Source organism: Tupaia chinensis, unplaced genomic scaffold, assembly GCF_000334495.1.
Source record: "Tupaia chinensis unplaced genomic scaffold, TupChi_1.0 Scaffold000232_1, whole genome shotgun sequence".
Classification (NCBI taxonomy): domain Eukaryota; kingdom Metazoa; phylum Chordata; class Mammalia; order Scandentia; family Tupaiidae; genus Tupaia; species Tupaia belangeri.
In genome coordinates, this window is record NW_006159708.1 from 1,003,879 (window position 1) to 1,011,299 (window position 7,421).

General features: G+C 38.6%; 1 long non-coding RNA gene across 1 annotated transcript in view; it reads left to right on the forward strand.

Annotated features, from left to right (window-relative positions):
- The first annotated feature begins 605 nt into the window (after positions 1–605).
- Positions 606–7,421, forward strand: part of LOC102471811 (uncharacterized) — a 62,005-nt gene continuing 55,189 nt past the window's right edge. The window contains exon 1 of the long non-coding RNA XR_334528.2: positions 606–655. This is a non-coding gene — a long non-coding RNA (uncharacterized LOC102471811). The remainder of the gene's footprint in view (positions 656–7,421) is intronic.

Consider the following 7,421-nt stretch of genomic DNA (forward strand, 5'->3'; position numbering starts at 1 on the left):
AGAGAGCAAGCAAGTCACCACGTCCAGGACTCAACCACAGTCAGCCATGTGGGAATCCAGAGCCATGTCACCTGCCAGACTCAGACACTAGTATTCTTTTAAAGGCTCACCAGATGATTTGGATATATAGCCAACCTGGAGAACCACTGGCCCACAAGACTAGAGAACCTTCGGAGTTATAAATCCTAGCTCTGGTAAGTGCTCTGGTTTCTCCCTCCCTTCCTGGGCCCAGGCCAAAAAATTGCATTGAATCTGCCTCTGGCTATGTCTCTCAAAGGACCTACTCACCAGCCTCAAAGAGAACCAGCACTTGGAAGCCAGCCATACCACAGACATGGATAAGCACACAGCGAAGGACGCAGACGGCTCAGTGGGAATTCAGAGATATAACCATTATGCTATGTGCTGGTCCCTAGTAGTATTATTTTTTAATTTGACCAGAGCACGACAGAGAGAGAGAGAGAGAGCAAGCAAGTCACCACGTCCAGGACTCAACCACAGTCAGCCATGTGGGAATCCAGAGCCATGTCACCTGCCAGACTCAGACACTAGTATTCTTTTAAAGGCTCACCAGATGATTTGGATATATAGCCAACCTGGAGAACCACTGGCCCACAAGACTAGAGAACCTTCGGAGTTATAAATCCTAGCTCTGGTAAGTGCTCTGGTTTCTCCCTCCCTTCCTGGGCCCAGGCCAAAAAATTGCATTGAATCTGCCTCTGGCTATGTCTCTCAAAGGACCTACTCACCAGCCTCAAAGAGAACCAGCACTTGGAAGCCAGCCATACCACAGACATGGATAGGCAAGCAGGGAAGGACCATAACACCAAAGTAAAGTCAAAAGAGTTGGCTGTTTCCTAAGATCCCTCTTATCTGCTCTAACCCTGGAAGAACTAAAAGCAGAAAAGGAAGGAATAAAGTAAGAACAGATCTTATTCACTATATATATAAATCTCTCAAGCTGTGGGATCAGGGAGAGGTCAGCACTAAATTAGATGTGAGATTGAAATTTCAACATCAACCAGGTAACACTCAACTTTTCAATATCTGAAAATGATTGAAGACTTATAGGATCTGCCCAAAGGCTTGTTAAAGGATACAAAAAGAAAGGCAATTCAAAAGAGCATGTTTGAAGAAAGTGATAGGAGAAAAACAAACCACTTCATATTTGAGTCCCACTGAGTTGAGATGTTCGATAAAGCACTTGCAGTCAGTGGCTACATTTCCTGCATGGATTAATTATATCACAATTTGAGGACACAAGAAAGGAGTCAATTGCGTAACCTCCCATGGTCCCTCTTTCAGTGCCTATCATAAGTAAAGTATCAGAGAATTCAAAAGTGAACAAAGGGGTTCAGTTGTAAAATGAACAAGTTCTGAGGCTCTAACGTGCAGAATGGGTAATGATGGATGTGTTAGTTCATTTGAATGTGCAAGTCATTGCACAATGTATATGTAAATCAAAACATCACATTGTATATCGTAAATATATTTGATCTTTATTTATCCAATATTTGTAAATAAATAAAGAGATAAAAGAAGGAAATTTCAAAAGGGATGTTAACACTTGTTCATTTTCTAGATCTAACCAAAAAGAGAAGTAGTTTCATTTGCAACAAAGTAGGATAGGGTTCAGAAAGCTAGAGTGGTCTCCATAGGATAATTTCACTTCTTTTTTGAAATACTCTGATCAGAAACAGCGTCTGGAAGCATGATCACGAGAGTGAAGCGAGACCTACAGCTCAGCCTCTGAAACCTGGAGGCAATGGCTAAAAGGCCATTGAGAGTGGACTGCTCCACGCTGTGGACTGCTAAAGCCTCCTGCTATCCAGCCACACACTGTCATTATAAGTGACCCTTTCTTACTCATATTCTGGTCATGCTTTACCCATGGGTGAGTCATGGGGCCCTACATCCAAATGCAAACACAAGGCCATCATGCAACTTCCTGGATAATGGTGCCATCTCTATGAAGTTGACTGGGCTGTCCTGAGAAAGGTCATTTTGGCAAGTACATAACTGATGGTCTAACTGATGGCAGAAATGGTCCTTTATTTGCACAGTACATCAGACAACATAAGAAGCAGAAAAATCTCTTTCCACAAGCAAGTGCAAAGACCACTAAATGTGGCTGAGAAGTATCTCATTAGCCTGCATTTATATTCTTTTCAATGAACTAATTTGGAGTTCCTTTTATAATTACTAACACAGAAAACCCCAATAGGGTAGACATCACTTATAAGAGGCCCAAAGTAAACTGTACCTATTTCTCAAAATTGATTCTATTCCTCGCTGTTGTATGTGCTAAATAAATCTATATATTAGATATATGGATGGGTGAATGAATGAATTAAACAACAAACAAATGAACAGAGAACATACATGTTCAAGGAGGGCAAGCTTAGCACAACGTTGTGCTGGAATGGAGTCCAATGGAAGTAAGGAAAAGACACGATAGGGGGAAAAGATCTAAAAATGCAATTTACACTGTAATTTTGCTAACTATCTTATTAATAATTATTGAAGCATAGGTCTCACTCCCTCATAATGAATACATTTCAACAGTGTCTGTGTTTAATGATCCAGTTTTAAAAGCCCCAGTTTAACCTTGAAATGTGACCCAGTCTTGGTCTTCCTATTTAAAACTGTCAGGCCTTTTTTTCACAGTCTACAGCTGGCAAATTGCAGAGTTTCAATATTTGAGCCAGACATGGAACAACTTTATACATAATGAAATTTCAACTAAGCAAGTTCTCTGAACTCAAAGATTTCTCACAAATTAGGCATGTCCTAGGAATCCACTCTTGATAAAGTTAATGCTGAGTTGCCTCCGACAGGCAAGCCTGTGTATTTGAGGGTTTTCACAATGCTGAATGCTGAATTTGTGATTTCAAGCATGAGTTCTGGTTATTTTAAGCTATTCCTGTCTCTGTGATGGCACTGTAATGAAAGAACCTCAAAGAATGTTTTTATTCTCTCCTAAGTGTTTCTCGAAGAAAAAAAAAAAGAAACTTTTCATTTGATTTGTAGAAATTTTCTATTATCTAATAAATGTATGCATCCCAAAAAAATGGGGTGGGGGGATAGATCAGTTAATAAGACTATTCATCAGTATGTGGAGTAGAAGCTAACTGCTAGCCAAAATCCTCATTAACAAAAATTTCCTAGGTATTCTAATTTCCTATGAAACCAACATACAATTCATCTGTTGATGGATGTGTAGCCATAAACCACCTTCAAACTCATGAATCTCTGTGATCAGGTGGATTCACAAGCTCCCAATGTGATGCAGCATTCAGGTAATGACCATGCTAACCACAGGTCTCCAAGAAGTGGGGACTTAGCTGGGTTACTTAAGAATTTTCCCCAAAGCCTACAATATATACTCTGTTGATCATAAGTATTACATTTGAACCATTCCTTTAGGTTATATAATGGCTTCGGAATCAGAATTGGAAACTACACTGCTGGAGGAAAATGTATTCCCCCAATCTCCCTATGAAGAAATTTCCTTAGACCAACACACCTGGTCTCACCTCACTCACTCCTCCCATCACAAGAGTTTGGAAGAAGAAACTGACCTTATCATACCCTTTAATTTCCTATCTGCATTTCAGCAACAAGTCCTCTAAAAAACAGAAACAGATGACTATGAACCCTAATTCTATTTTTACATTATTTAAGTAAACATTTTATTGGGCACAGATATGGAAGAGTACACAAAAGCACAGTTCAATGGAATTGTATTAAGTAATCATACTCATGAAATCACCATTGGCTTAAGCAATTAAACATTATCAACAACCCAGAAGAATTCCTGGTGTCCTCTCTCAGCGGTCCTCCTAAATGTGGCTTTAAACACCAGAAAATAGTTTTGTCTGTTCTTGAAATATATATAGGTAAAATCCTAGAATATCTCTGTGAGAAAGTAAGAAAATATGTGTTGTTTCTTATGGCTTTGGCGTGTTCAGTCTCTGCTGTGTAACATTCCACTGTGTGAATGAATATACCATGACTTATCCATTAGACTGTGGAGGATGATGTGAGATATTTCAAGTTTGTGCCTATCACAAATAACACAACTACGAAAGTGCTTCCTCATGTTTTTGGTGCATATATACCTAAGAAATTGCATTATGACTATTGATAAAGATGAATCAATGGAATTCCCTGCCAGGAGACTGCTTGTGTAACTCAGATCTGTTGAATGATACACTGCAGCATCTTCTGTTCCTATTGACTGGTTCCAGAGTGGAATGAGGAATCATTACTGCCCACAGAGAACTTGATCATAACTGTGCTCAGCTGGAGAAATAATTACATGGCCAGCCCAGTGGGCTCATTTAGCTAAGATGGGATTTTGTGGAAGAAGACAGCACCTGCCATGAATAGAAATAAACTGTGTGACGAAGCTAGATTTGATGAGAGAGACAAGACTTTTCTGGGAACACCTCGATCATAAAAACTTGGGTACCACCTGCCATCTGCTCAACTACAGAAAAATCTTGGGGTCTAGTATGAGAGACCAGTGGCCTATATAAAATGCAAACACTAGCTATACTCAGTTTTGTGTAGTTTGGATTGTGTTGTTTCACTTTGCCTAACTTTTTGTTTCAACAAGCCAATGGAGAAATGGGAAGCTACCTCGAATAGGGCCAATGAGAGCCCAGAAGAGCTGCTTTCTCTGAGAGCAGCCTGCCAAGCAGTAGCGAGCATGCCTCACCCAGCAACCTAACTTGAAGACAGACCACCACAGCAGAAGTCTCTATGATGGGTGTCAGGCAGGTCACAGCAACACAGAAAACATGCAAGAGAAATAATAATAGAGGTTCACTCTCTCACTAAATATTTTTGCATGGGACAATTCTATTTCACTATGCCTCTATTTTGACAAAGAGGAACGAACTGGTGCCTACTTACCTTGACTGGCCCTTCAATAGGTCTTTGACACACTTGCTTTGTGTGTGGGAACTTCTTGGCTGACTCAGCTCCTGTTACAAACATCAAACTCAACATTCTATCTGGCCATGAACTCTTTGAAGTATTATTCTGTAAATAACTTAGACACCACAACTAAATATTTTGAAGGATTTATGAAAGTACTTATCAAGGTTAGAAAAAGAATTGCCATTTATAAATAGGCTAAGACAATGCACACATACATGCATGTGTCCAAACATGCACACACACATCTTCTCCTCCACCACGAATGGGGCCCAGTATCCTCTCACAAGCTGAAGAACTAGTCGTGATTTGCTGTTTAGGGCAGAACTCTAGATCATTTCATATAACCAAAACTTACTCAGAAATATTTATTGAGCACCTTAATGTGCACCAAGCAATTGTAAAATCACCTGCAACAGAGAAGCACTTCTTCCAGTTAGAGTTCTCCATTCGCAAAGAAAATCATTTCTCAGAGAGCATTCAGTAGGACACTTATCTTGTTAAAAAAAAAAAAAAAAAAAAAAATGCTGTTTAGGGCAGAACTCTAGATCATTTCATATAACCAAAACTTACTCAGAAATATTTATTGAGCACCTTAATGTGCACCAAGCAATTGTAAAATCACCTGCAACAGAGAAGCACTTCTTCCAGTTAGAGTTCTCCATTCGCAAAGAAAATCATTTCTCAGAGAGCATTCAGAATAAAGCATCGATAAACAAAAAAAAAAAAAAAAAAAAAAAAAAAAAACAACTCTGGTGAAGATGGTTTCTGTGGTCCATTAATCTTGCCTATGCTATTCCATTTTGGAGATTCCTAACGTGTAATAATATAGCAAAGACTCTGAGAAGTTCTACAATAGATAAATTTGTTTAATTTTCTTTAACTTAGCATTTGTCAAACCTGTTTGACCTTGGAATCCTTTTTCATATAACATTATATACCTGGACCACAATTTGGGAAATTATACTATGAAGAGCCACTCATTAAAGAAATCACCTAGCTCATCCTGGCATCTTGATTTGGACTGACACTGATACAACCAAATGCATAAAAGAGGGCCCTGAAATGGGGGCTGTTTCAAAGGATGAAAAGGGTAGCCTTTGCCTCATTTATAAATAAGGAAGACACTTTACATTCCGTTACACTCAGTTTCTTTGTAAAATGTAGAAAACAATGAATATACCTACTTTGAAGTCATTGCATTGAAAGGATGTGTGCTAAATCCTTATATTTATATATAATAAATGTCATTATTATTATTACTATTACTAAATACACACAAACCAGACTCTCCCTTTACAAAAACTAATTCCCTAGAATAAAGACCCATCATAAAGATGTATGGATCTTTTTACCACTCACATTAGGGTCCATAATCCTTAGATCTATTAGTGGTTGAGAGAGATCTTGGTACACAACAGATAGAACTAAATTCTTAGAAAGAACTGCTTTCATTCCAGCAAAGCCCTCCTCACTTCCTACATGGGCACTATTAAATAAAACTGAATTCAGTGATGGAGATGGGGCTAATGGCTTCCACATTGGACAGTATAGTTCTAGACATTTTGTATTCCTTTCCTCTCTTCCTTCCAAAATATTGGTCCTCCACAGTCAAGCAAATCCTTGGTTTACTTATAAAAAGGACTTCAAAAACTTATGGAAAAAAATGGAATTAAAGTACAAGTTTATATTGGTACAAATAAAGAGAAATCCATGTATATATATATATTTTGTAATATATACTTTCCATGAACTATGTGACGACCCCTTAAATTGTGACATGTCAATTTGCAACAGCTGTTTCATAATTCGGGTTGATGCTGACCTTTGGTACAAAAAGAAGCTGTCTTTCAATTCATCTGAGGAGTAGAGAGAAGGTTCTCATAAATTAAAACTCCTGTGTAGGCACAGTGCCCCATTTTCTCATCGTTATTAACTTCTGTGGATTATATCTCTGAAGGCGGCTATTAAGATGCAAATATAGGGACCAGCAGATAGCATAATGGTTACACAGCTGGACTCCCACGTAGTCAACGGCTGTTCAAGTCGCAGACCGGCAGCTTAAACCTCTGCCGGGAGTATGTGCGTACATGCCCAAAATCCCGAGAAGAGAATAGAGAAGAAGGGATTGCAGCATGACCATTCCTCCCTGGGAAGTGATTTCTTGCTTTCTGTCTCTTTGGAGAGTACATGCAGCCCATAGCAAAAATCTCTCTCTTAAAAAAAGAAAATTCAAATATGTTAAGGATTAGATGGTATAGTTAGGTATTTTCAGTGAAGAATATCTTTGTTTCACTAAATTGATCACCTGCACGCAGACAACAGGCCCATGTGGAATGAGACAGAAGACAGATAGGTTTTGATGGGCATAAATTATCAAGCATATGGATAACTTATTACACTAAAAAGTAATACAATATAATGGATATTTGGTGAATCAAAATACTGAAAGGGAAGAAACAAGGTTCTGGAGTCAG